Here is a 13370-nt window from a genome sequence, read left to right on the forward strand (position 1 = left end):
ATCTGTCAGTTATTCCTGTGATGTAGATGGAAGAAACCGCGCTCTCACTGTCTCTCCTCCCATTGAGGGCTGGGTCTTGTGGAGGCCCAGGACGGGTAGTGAGTCCCCTTCCCTGAAGGACGTTGTGAACTAGTTAAGTTTTTATAACAATCTAGTGACTTTTCATGGTCACTATTTCTGAGTATGTTCCACACAAATTACCAAATTCAATGTAACACCTTTCACAGTCTCCTTTCGTGTCTGAAACATAGAACAGTACAGCACAGTACAGGCCCTTTGGCCGACGATGTTGTGCCAAACCTTTACCCTAAACCTAAGGTCTATCTAACCTCCATCCCTACCTTATACTATCATCCATACGCCTATCTAATAGCCACTTCTTAAATGCCCCTAATGAGGCCAACTCCACTACCCTCTCCGGCAATACATTCCACACCCCTACCACTCTCTGAGTAAAGAACCTACCTCTGACGTCTCCCCTATATCTACCTCCATCACCTCAAAACTATGCCCCCTCATAACAGTTCTGTTTCTCATACTCGTCTTTTCTTGATCTGAGGAAGGGTCACCGGACCTGAAACGTTAACTCTGTTTTTCCCTTCACAGATGCTGCCAGACCTGCTGAGCTTCTCCAGCACTTTGTTTTTGTTCCTGATTTACAGCATCTGCAGTTCTTTCGGTTTTTCTTGATTTAAATTGGTTCAACAGAGAATCACAGAGCCAAATTTATCAGCAAGAATTCTAAACAAACATCCCACCAAGATCTGAGAGTGAGTCAATTAATCAGGACTTGAAAAACATTTGATTTTCAATGTTTATCTATTCTGTCTGTTGGAAATCTTTTCTAACATCAGTGTGACTGGAAATGAACCAAGACATATCCACCCAGATGAGTGTTTCAGTGAACTGACTGTGGACAGGTCTTGAACCAGTTACACAGCCTGAATAACATCACACCATTCACAGTGGGGAGAAACTGTATTACTGTCCTGTGTATGGGAGAGGAGTCAGCTGATCGTCCAATATGGAGAGACACGAGGACATCTGCATGATGGAGAAACTATGGAAATGTGCGGACTGTGGGAAGGGATTCAAGTACCCATCCCAGCTGGAAACTCATCGACGCATTCACACTGGGGAGAGGCCATTCATCTGCTGTGCTTGTGGGACGGGGTTCTGGCGGTTATCTTCCCTTCGGAAACATAAACGCACTCACACTGGGGAGAGGCCATTCACCTGCCCTGAGTATGGACAAGCATTCAGTGACTCATCCACCCTGTGGAGGCAACAGCGAGTGCACACTGGGGAGAAGCCATTCATCTGCACAGAATGTGGGAAGGAATTCACCCGATCAGCCAACCTGCTGAAACACCAGCGAGTTCATACGGGGGAGAGACCATTCATCTGCCCTGACTGTGGGAAGGGGTTCAGTGGCTCATCCAACCTACTGGCACACCAGCGGGTTCACACTAGAGAGAAGCCATTCATCTGCTCAGAGTGTGGAAAGGGATTCAGTGACTCATCCAGCCTGTCAAGACACCAGCGAGTTCACACTGGGGAAAGGCCATTCATCTGTCCCGAGTGTGGAAAGGGATTCACTCGGTCAGCCCACCTGCTGAAACACCAGCGAGCTCACACTGGCGACAGACCATTTGTCTGCCTCGAGTGTGGGGAAGGAATTCAGTGACTCATCCTACCTGTTGACACATCAGCGAGTTCACACTAGGGAGAGGCCATTCCCCTGCTCCGAGTGCGGCAAGGCATTCTCTCAGTTATCCCACTTTAAGGTACACCAACTGGTTCACACTGATGAGAGACCTTTCAAATGTTCGCACTGTGAGAAGATGTTTAAACGCAGATATGACATGCGGACACACCAATGCAGTCACAATGAGGAGAGGCCTTTCCCCAGCTCTGTGTGTCGAAAGTAATTTGGCTGTTCACAAAACTTGGAGACACCAGTGAATACACAGTGGTGAGAATTTGTTACCCGATCCCTCTGTAGGAAAGGCTTTACTCGGTCATCCCACCTGCTGGGACACCAACGAGTTCACAAATGACTGCAGGTTCTTACTAAAACTTTGATCCATCCCCCTGGAGGACCAGGAAGCAAATGCAGTAGAACAGGGAAATATGCGGTGCTTGTGATGTGACATGGGGAGGCCAGCAAAGGATGACACTGTATCACTTTGAACACCAGAGAGAAAGACTGTGACTCTGATTCATCACGTTTTAATTCACTCATTTGAAGTATGCCCCATTGCAAGCAGAGCTTGATGCACAGACATACACACTCGTGTACAGAGGCACAAAAACAGATTCACAGATACACACAGATGTTGTGTGGAATTTGCACGTTCTCCTTGTGTCTGTGTGGGTTTCCTTGCACAGTCCGAAGATGTGCTGGTTAGGTGAATTGGCACTGTGAAATGCAGGGTTGTAGCAATAAGGTATGGGTGTGGGTCTAGGTAAGATGCTGTTTGGAGGGTCAATGCGGACTTTACGGGCCAGATGGCCTGCTTCCACACTGTAGGGATTCTAAGACTTACAGATATACTCTTCCGGGACAGTGTGTCCTATTGCAGACAGCAGGTCATACAGACACAGGCAGAAACACATACACATATAAATATGGATGTGAATATAAAGATACACACAGACATGATGTCCCTTGATAATGCCAGGGTTGATGCGTTTCATAAACTCAGGTTCACTTGTACAGTAAATGTGTGCAATCACTGTTTGTAAAATAGATTGATTCATTTGTAGAATTCTCAAACTCATTAAAAGTAAACTTGCTGACTTGTTCATTTCAGTCCCACTCACACCTTCTGTTGATCTGTGTGAAAATCCTGTGTTCCTTTGTGGAATAAATGTGAGTGCATTGATTGCTGAAGCCTGTGTTCCGTTGTCTAAAGAGCCTGTGTGTGGCTACTGCTGGTTTGAAATGGCAGCTTTGTCTCTGGATTTTCAGTCTGGGTCCAGTGTGTGAGGGAAGGAGGCGGACAAACAAGAGGGAGTGCAGACAAAACTACTGAGCTGCTGCTTTCTCTCACACCACCTCTAAGCTTATGAAGATGCCTCTTGGAGTGCTCCATATCAGGGAAAGTTGCCATCTAGGTAGAGGAGGCTGGGAGCTGACTGGATAAACTGGGATTTGGGCAGAGAGTGGCCTTTGAGTGACAAACCTGAAGGTATTTAAAGTAGGCCCTGGCAGCCATTGTGCTTTTTACCATGTGGATGGAGCAGTAGGTGAGTATCAGAGGGTTTCTGTCTCTGTGTCTGTCTGTGTGTGTGTGCTGTTGGAATCTCAATGCCAGTTTTGATCGATTTTAAATAAACATCTTGATTGCAGCAGAGTCCAAGAGCAGGGTCTGTCCCTCATGGGAGAGGGGGATGTGAAAGAGAATTGAGAGATCAGGGACTCACTGGAATGGTGACTATCCCCTCCTCCATCTCTCCATGTCTTTCCTTAACTCCTGTTTGTCTTGGACTTTTTTCATCTCCCCCCCTACACCCCCCAATTTCTCTCTCCCTCGGGGTTCAGGTACATGATTCTTTGAAGCTTGCATCACATACAGACAGGGTGATTAAAGAAGTGTTTACCACATGCCTTCATTGCTCAGTCCTTTGAGAATAGGTGTTCAGAAGAGATTTACCAGGATGTTGCTGTGAATGGAGACTTTGAGTTATAAGAAGAGGTTTATAAAATCATGCAGGGTACAGACAGGGTTAATGGTAAGTGCCTTTTCCCAACGATGGGGGATTTCAAGACTCAGGAATATATTTTTACAGTGCGAGGAGAGCAATTTTTAAAAAAAACATGGGGGTGAATTTTGTACATAGTAGTTTGTGTGTGGAAGGAACATCCTGAGGAAGTGGTGGGTGCAGGCACAGTTATAACATTTAAAAGACCTAGATAAGTACAAGAATAGGAAAGTTTTGGCAAGACAGGCCTTACTGTATCCAGGTTTTGGCAGATATGGGCGAGGAGTAGGCAGGTGGAACTAGTTTCGTTCAGGGTTATGTTTGGCATGGACTGTCTGGACTGATGGCACTGTTTCCGTGCTGTATGATTCTGATTCTCTCTGTCTTTCAAGCACTGTGTGGGCCTCTCTGTCTCTCTCTCTCTCCCTCTCTCTGTACTTCTTTCCCTTTACTTCTCTTCTATTCCCTCTCTCTAACATGGTGTTTTTCTCTCTGTCTGGCTCTTGCCTTTCTGTGGCTGTCTGTGCTCTTTTCCTTTTTCCCAACATTTCTTTACATCTCTTTATATTCCCCTTGTTTTTGTTCTCTCTCCCTCTTTTCCCCTCGCACGTCTCTTTTCAAACCCCACCTCTCTGTAGACCTCGGACAGGTTGTGTCCCCACCACATTTGGTAGTTCACTCATATTGCGCCCTCTCAAATCTTGGACTGCCAAGTTTTTTTCCACACTTCGGAATATTGGTTCCCCCCCCCAACCCACACCTCACCCCTCCCCAATGTTTGTGCGGCATCCCCCAAGAATGGACACAGCAAAGTTTTTTGATTTTTACCACCCACCATGTCTTCACATGCCCACAATTACACAACACCCACTATTTTGCTGTGCCCCCCAAAATTTTGCACACTCCCCAAGTTGTGCTCCTGCCAAATTCTTCACCTGAAAATACTGACCACAACATATTGCATGCCCTCATTTTCAGCCCCCCCACCCTATCTCTTTGCCCTTCTCACCCCTTATTTTATGCCCCTGTACTTGCCCATCCCCCTGAGCTTTTTGCAGGCCCTCCACAAATTATGCACCTTCCAATAATTTGGAGCCCCCCCCCACCCCCGAAAATTATGCATGCCTTAAGTTCCCCCTATTCTCATGCCCCCAAAGTTGCATCTCCCTAAATGTTGTTCTCCATCCTCCTCCCACCACCTTAGATTTGGCACTCACCCCCCTTCCAAATTTCTGACCTTCCCCAAATCTTGTCCCTGCCCCACATTTGTGCCTGTTCACAATGTACACTTACCCTATGTTTTGTGCTGCCACTCCCTCCATTGCACACCTTCCCATTTTGCCCCCTTCCAATTACACTTCCTGCCCAAACCACACCCCAAATTTTATGCCTCTCAAGTTTGACCCAATTTTTAAAACCATGTCAAACCCTTCGATTAGATTCAAGTCTATAAATCACACATGGGTATTTGTTATTCTGTATAAAACCATCCTGAATGCCCTTGATTAGATTCTGATCTGTAACTCACTCATTTGATTGTTATTCTCTACACAAACCAAACTGAACGCTTTGATTAGATTCCAATCTGTACTTCACTCCCATGTATATTATGTGAAATATAAACAATCCTGAACCCCTTCATTATATTCCAGTCTGTAACTCACTTACGGTACCTGTTACATTTTTCTTTTCTTTATTCGTTCACAGGATGAGGGTGGTGCTGGCTAGGCCAGCATTCATTGCCCATCCCCCTCTATAACTCTACATAAATTACCCCAATCCCTCTATCAGATTTCAGACTGTTACTAACTCCCTGGTATGTGTTATGCTGAATGAAAAATCCCTGATCCCATCAATTAGGTTCCAGTTTGTAACTCATTCCCTGTTGTGTTATGCGAGATATAAACTCGGAGACCAATGAGGTTCCAGTCTCTAACTCCATAGAAACTGAATGGTTGAACATTAAACTGGAAGCGGGAAAATAGAAAGCTGCAGTTTAATGTCTGCTCCATTCTGTTTCTCCAAAAAAAAAAATTTATGAAGTGCAGTGGTTTAATAAGGCAGTTCACTCCCACCTTCTCAAGAGCTAATAGGAATGGGGGATAAATGCTGGCCCAGCCAATGATGCTGTCATTCCATGAACACATGGGGAAAACAAAAACATCCTTTTGTCTTCCTAATCACTTGCTATCCCTGCAGACTAATTCAGTGTGATTCATATCCCAGAACACTGAGATCCTTCTGTACCTCGGAGTCCTGTAACACAGGCGACACTGTAGTAGCTCAGTGATTAGCACTGCTGCCTCTCAGTGCCAGGGACCCGGGTTCAATTCCACCCTCGGACTGCGTGGAGTTTGCACATTCTCCCCGTGTATGTGTGGGTCCCCTCTGGGTGCTCTGGTTTCCTCCCACAGTCCAAAGATGTGCAGACTAGGTGGCTTGGTCATGCTAAGTTGCCCATAGCATTCAGGGATGTGTAGATTAGGTGGATTATAGGGAGATGGGTCTGGGTGGGATGCTCTGGTGTGGACTTGCTTCACCGAAGGGCCGGTTTCCACACTGTAGGGATTCTACGATCTATGAACATCTCCCCATTTAAATTAAAGACACTTTATCAATTGTTCCTGAGAAATATCACATCAGACAGTACATTACCCATGCACTGACCATCACTGAATCTGAATACCCTTTAGATTCTCTTCACAACTTATCTTCCAAACTATTTTCACCAAGAAAATGTTCAATGTTTAAATTGAAAACTGCCAAGAACTGATGCCTGTTGGAAAACCAAATAAGCTTCTGTCATGCACGGTTCCACATTCAGCCGTTAGTCTTTTTGAGTTGGTTCGTGGTGAGTGTGTCCCCTGTGCAAAACTTCTTCACTTCCCTCGTCCCATCCCCTCGTAATAACGAGCAACCCATCAGATGTCCTATTATTTGGTGATATCATCACATTAGCTTTCTGTGATTTGTGTACAAGGATCTGGACAATAATATCTCCAATATAAATTATTTCCTGCAGTTTTTATTTTGTAAGTAATGTAACTTGAAGTAATTGAACAAGGATGGAGTTGAAACATATTTTACCTCATCTGAGAAGGTCGTTGGACTGACAAAATGGCAGTGGTTTCGATCAGTCAAATTAGAAAAACGTTTTGAGAATGCAAAGGAAATCATTATCATGGAATGATTGAAAAAAAAGTCTTTCAAATGTAGAAACTTATTTAGATGAGCATCAAATACTCAAGACCAGTGAAGCAGCAAATCTGGCAGATACCTATACTCTCTCTCATAGACCATTATATATGGAGAAATGGACATATGGAAACCTTTCACCTCATCTGACCTTAAGTTACCAGAGATGTTCTTTTCTCTTTCTTGCACAGTCAATTCTTGTGGGAACCAAAAAGAATGTGGTGATTCCTCAGCATGAGGAAAAGTGCAGCCAGCTCCTTCTAACACACAGTCAGTCCATCATCACACCCAGAGTGAAGGTACAAGATCTAGATAATAGGGACACAAGAAAAGTGAGAATTCAAACACTGAGAAAAGCAGCATCTGCACACAAGAACAAGGTCTCATACCTGAGAAAAAGGTTTATGGACTGAGAGTCAAATACACAAATGGACTGGGGCTGAAACTCTAAATGCAGCTTTGATGATGTGACAGTGACATCAGAGAGGGTCTGGCCAGAAGCTGGTCATAACTGGGTGTTAAATATTACAGGTTAAAATGAATTGGAAATAAAAATAAAGGATAAAAGTAAGGCCACCCCATGATGCGTTTGTAACGAAGGATTAGACATAATCAAAAGCAACATAAAGATTCCATTTAAGTACAAAGATGCTGGAAATCTGAAACTAAAACAAAAATGGTTGGAGAAACTCAGCAGGTCTGGCAGCATCTGAGGAGAGAAATATTAACTCCGCTTCCTCTCCACAGCTGCTGTCAGACCTACTGAGTTTCTCCAGAAATTTCTTTTGTTAGTATACAGACTCCATTGTCAGAATTAGTGGTATTATGTATTCATTCAGAAACTAGACAGTGTACAACAACACTCAAATATTTTAACAGGAATTCTACATTTTCTGATAGATTGGGACGAGTAGCATCATCCAGACATTTCCTGAATTTGCCTTTCTCTTTCAGTTTCTCTCCAATCTTCCACAATGATCTCAGATTTACCTTCTCTCTGGTGAGATACACCCCCCACTTAAATGCCCCGGTCTGACTGAGCTAGTCACCAACACCAATACAACAAGAAATGCAGTTCAGCAGCAAGAATAGGCCATTGGGCCCTCAAACCCACTCTGCCATCGATAAGGTCGTGACTGATCCGATTGTGGTCTCAGTTTCTGGTCTGCCCCCAATATTCTTTGACTTTAACCTTTGCATTGAATATTTTTAATGACTGCCATTATTACTGTCTGAGGAATTGAGTTCCGTGAGCTCATCCTCAGAAAAAAATTCTCTACTGAGAAGAAACGAAGAAATGATCAATGGATATTCTTCAAGCTGGAGGAAGGTTTGTAGTGGCATTCCCCAGTGGTTGGTATTGGAACATTTGCTTTTCCTGATATACAATAATAAGGTAGATCATGAATCTCAAAATTCGTAGATAACGCTACATGTTCAGGAACTGTAAGCAGTGAAGATTGGAGATATTTTGAGTGACCACCTTGCAGAACACCTCCAGTCCGTACGCAACCCGGCCTTCCCGTAGCCGGTCATTTTAACACAGCGTCCTGCTCCCATGCCCACTTGTCTGTCCTCAGCATGCTTCAATGCTCCAGCGAATCACAGTGCAAACTGAAGGAACAATATCTCATCTTCAGACTAGGCAATTTGAAACCCTCAGCACTTAATATTGAGTTCAACACCATCAGATTGTGAATTCACTCCCATTTCTTCCCTTTTGTTAAGCTTTACTTGTTGCATTCTCTGTCATCGTGTCCTCTTACCCCTCCCCCAACTCCATGTGACCATCTGTCCTTTCCTGTCTGACAGTTATACACACCATTGTTCTGCCATTCTCACATTCCAATCACTTAATCTGCAATATCAACACCCTTTCTCCCCCAGCACTCCAGCCATCCACCCCCCCCAGTGTTGCATAAATGCTTCCCCTCCACATTTCACGCCAGCACTGAAGGGTCATCTAGACCAGAAACATTAGTTTACTCACTCTCCACGGATGCTGCCTGACTACCTGTGATTTGCAGCATTTTATGTTTTCAGGTGAAGTTGGTCCTCCAACCAGAGTGAACCAATCGCTCTTCATTGGCTGAAACTGCCTGAATTGGAAATATGATACTGTGTCAAACTCCAGGACAAAACTGGAGCTTTGTGCAACAAAAGTCAGGTGGAAACGTTGACTCTGCTCTCAGATGGCACCACAGATAATGCCAGACCTGCTGAGTGTCACCAGCTATTTCTGTTTTTGTTTCAGATTTCCAGCATCCACAGTTCTTGGTTTTTGTTTGGAGCTTTTGCTTTGTGGCTTTACACATGTGAAACCCTGTGGAGGTGGAGAAAATGCACAAAAAATTCAAGGGCTGAATGGGGAAGAGTTCAAACTGAACAAGAACGTTTTACTGAGACTTGAACACAACATTTTAAGACGAGGTAGAAGGCATTAGAGAGGATCCAGAAAAAGAAAACACTCCCAAAATCAGCCCAGCAATGACACACATCAGTTATGTGGGCAGATTGGAGATATGAGACAAACACAGATGTGGTTGTCAGGAGATCAGAGCTGGGAACTAAACATCCGAGGATACACATCTTATGAAAGATAGGCAGATGGAAAGTAAAAAAAGACCCTGACGGAACTTATGTACAAGCTTCCAAGTAGTCGTCAGGATGTGTGGAAGGAAATAAATCAGGAGAGAGAAAAGGCATGTAGAAAAGGTACTATTACACTAATTATGGGGTACTTCAATACACAAATTACTGGGAAAAATCAGCTTGGCAGCAGATTTCAAGAAAAGAAATTTGTGGAATGTCTATGAGATTGTTTTTGGAGCCGTTTATGGTTGAACTCAGTGAGGAATAGGCAATTCTGGATTTAGTGACGTATAATGAGGGAGATTTGATTAGGGGTGAAGGAACCTTGAGAAGGCAGTGACCATAAATTTAATAGAATTCACCCTGCAGCTTGAGAGGGAGAAGATTGAATCAGATGCAACAGTTCTGTTCTGGCCTGTTCTGAGGAAGGGTCACCGGACCCAAAACGTTAACTCTGTTTTCTCCTTCACAGATGCTGCCAGACCTGCTGAGCTTTTCCAGCAACTTTGTTTTTGTTGCAACAGTATTACAATTGAGTAAAAGTAACTACAAAGACATGAGGAAGGAGCTGGCCAGAGTTGATTGGAAGGGGGAACCTAAATGGGAAGAAAGTAAAGAAACAATAGCAGGAGTTTCTGGGGTAATTCAGGAGACACTGCAGAAATTCATCCCAAGGATGAAGAAACATACTCAGGGGAGGATGACACAATCATGGCTGACTAGGAAAGTCAGACAGAGCATAGAACATGGAACAGTACAGGCCTTTTGGCCCACGATGTTGTGCTGAACTTTTACCCTAAACCTAAAGTCTATCTAACCTCCACCCCTACCTTATATTATCATCCATATGCCTATCTAATTGCGCTTCTTAAATGCCCCTAATGAGGCCAACTCCACTACCTTCGCCAGCAATGCATTCCATACCCCTACCACTCTCTGAGTAAAGAGCCTATCTACCTCCATCACTTTAAAACTATGCTCCCTTGTAATAGCTACCTCCACCCGAGGAAAAAGTCTCTGGCTGTCCACTCTATCTATACCTCAGATCATTTTGTACACCTATCAAGTTACTGCTCATCCTTCGTCATTCTGAAGAGAAAAGCACTAGCTCTCTCAACCTTTCCTCATAAGACCGTCCCTCCATTCCAGGCAACATCCTGGTAAATCTCCTCTGCACCTTTTCCAACACTTCCACATCTTTCCTGTAATGAGGCGACCAGAACTGGACACAATACTCCAGATGTGGCCGCACCAGGGTTTTGTACAGCATAAAATCAAAAGAAAAAGCATAAAACGTAGTGAAGATTTGTGGAAGCCAGAGGATTGTGAAACCTTCAAAAACCAGAGTAACTAAAAAAAAGGGGATAAGACGAAATATGAGAGTAAGCTAGCTAGTAATATAAAAGAAGCTGATACCGATTTCGGTATCTAAAAGGTTACAGAGAGGCAAGAGTGGACACTGGAGCACTGGAAAATGGGGCTGGAGAAGTAATACTAGGGCACAAAGAAATTATGGAGAAACTGAATCGGCATCAGTTTTCACAGTGGAAGACACCAACAACATACCAGAACTTCGAGAGAAACATGGGTCAGAAGTGAGCGTAGTGGCCATTACTAAGGAGAAGGAGCTGAGGTAGTTGAAACATCTGCAGATAGATAAATCACCAAGACCAGATGGACGACACCCCAGAGCTCTGAAGGAGATTGCAGAGGAATTGGTGGTGATCTTTCAGAAATCACTGGAGTCACATGTACTCACGTGAGTACAAGGAACAGTTTACAAGTGGCCACTTATGGCACAATCTTACGTACAAAGATATCTAGGTACAACACTATCCAGGGCCCTACCATTAATTGTATAGGTCCTGCCCTTGAGGGGTATAGATAAAGTGAATGGAAGGTGTCTTTACTTCAGGGTGGGAGATTTCAAGACTAGGGGACATATTTTTAAGGTGAGAGGAGATACATTCTAAAAAGAGGGGCTATCTTTTTATACAGAGCGTGGTTTGTATGTGGAATAAACCTCCAAAACAAGTGGTGGATATACGTACAGTTACAATGTTTAAAAGCCATTTGGATAAGTACATAAATAAGAAATGTTTGGAAAGAAATGGGCCATGTGCAGGCAGGTGGGACTCCTTTAGTTTCAGAACATGGTCGGTATGGACTAGCTGGACTGAGGGTCTGCTTCCATGCCGTCAGACTATATGACTGTGATTGAAACTTACAGAATACTGTGAGGCCTGGATAGATGCACACGGAGAAGATGTTTCTACTAATACAAAAGGCTAGAACCTGAGGGCACAGCCTCAGAGAGAAGGGATGACCCTTTAGGACTGAGATGAGGAGGAATTTTTTCAGCCAGAGGGTAGTGATTTTGTGGAACTCAGTAGAGGATTGTGGAGGCCAAGTTTTTGAATGTATTTATGACACAGGTAATTAGGTCCTTGATTGGTAATGGGACCAACGGTTACAGAAGGTAGGAGAAAGGGGTTGAGAAACATATCAGTCACGATCAAATGATGGAGCAGCCTTATGGGCCAAATAGCCTAGTTCTGCTTCCACACCTTGTGTTCTTAGGGTTATTATGGATGACTTCAATCTGCACATAGATTGAGCAAATCAGATCAGTAACAAGACCATATACGAGAAACTCCTGGAGTGCGCACAAAATGGTTTTCTGGATTGACAAATTGAGGAGCCAAAGGGAGGACAGATAATCCTCAATGGTGTAATGTGTAATGGTCAGGGGTGGGTTAGCTCAGTTGGCTGGACAGCTGGTTGGTGACGCAGATTGATGCCAGCAGCACGTGCTGAATTCCTGTACCAGCTGAGGTCAACATGAAGGTTCCACCATCTTAACCTTGCCCATTTCCTGAGGCGTGGTAACCCTGAGGTTAAAGCACCATTAGTCGTGTCTCTCTCGCTCTCTCTCAAGTGAGAGGGCAGTCCTACCGTCTTCTGGGACTACAGCAACTTTATTTCAAAATTTTAATTGTGTAATGAAAATGGATTCATTGGCAATCTAGCTGTGAAACGTCCCTTGTGGAAGAGTGAAAACCTCTTCATGATAGACCTGTTCATTATGATGGAGAGTGACAGTGTTGATTCTGAGACTCGGGGCCAAAATCTAAATAGAGGTAATTACATTGGTATGAGGCACATGCACGCAGGGTACAATAACTTGGGGAACATAAACTTAAAGGGATGACAATATTTAAAGAGCACTTGGAGGAACTGCAACTGTTGTTCATTCCAGTCTGGCACAAAATAAAATGGGAAAGGTGATCCTGTCATAGCTAACAAGGGATATTAGGGATAGTACTGGATCTAAGGAAGAGACATACAAATTAGCTAAAAAAGAGCAGCTGACCTGAAGACTGGGTGCAGTTCAGATTTCAGCAAAAGAGGACTAAGGGATTGGTTAAGAAGGGGAAAATAAAGTCAAAAGGTAAGCTTGTGGGGAACATATAAACTAATTGGAAAAGCTCCTAAAGGGATATGAAGAGGAAAAAAAATAATGAAAACAAGTCCCTTACAATCAGAAACAGGGGAAGTTATAATGTGGAATAAAGAGATGGATAGACCAATTAACTACATATTTTGGTTCTGTCATCACAAACAACGAGATATATAATATCCCCAAAAAGGTTGGGAACACAAGAGCAAGTAAAGGAAATCAGTATTAATAGGGAAATGATGCTGGGGAAAATTGATGGGATTGAAAGCCAACATATCCCAGCACCTGGTATTCTACAGCCCAGACTACTTAAAGTGGCCTGAGAGATAATGGATACATTTTGAAACAAGGAGCTTGAATCTAAATTAAGGAAATTAATGATTATCTTTCATACTGCTATAGACTCTGGAATAGT

General features: G+C 43.7%; 1 long non-coding RNA gene across 2 annotated transcripts in view; it reads right to left on the bottom strand.

The window, feature by feature from the left end:
- The window catches only part of LOC125483852, a 65016-nt gene that overhangs the window by 525 nt on the left and 51121 nt on the right, over positions 1-13370 (bottom strand). The gene's annotated exons all lie outside the window — the stretch shown is intronic.

The sequence above is a fragment of the Rhincodon typus genome, chromosome 8 (genome assembly GCF_021869965.1).
Source record: "Rhincodon typus isolate 14 chromosome 8, sRhiTyp1.1, whole genome shotgun sequence".
In the NCBI taxonomy this organism is placed as follows: Eukaryota; Metazoa; Chordata; class Chondrichthyes; order Orectolobiformes; family Rhincodontidae; genus Rhincodon; species Rhincodon typus.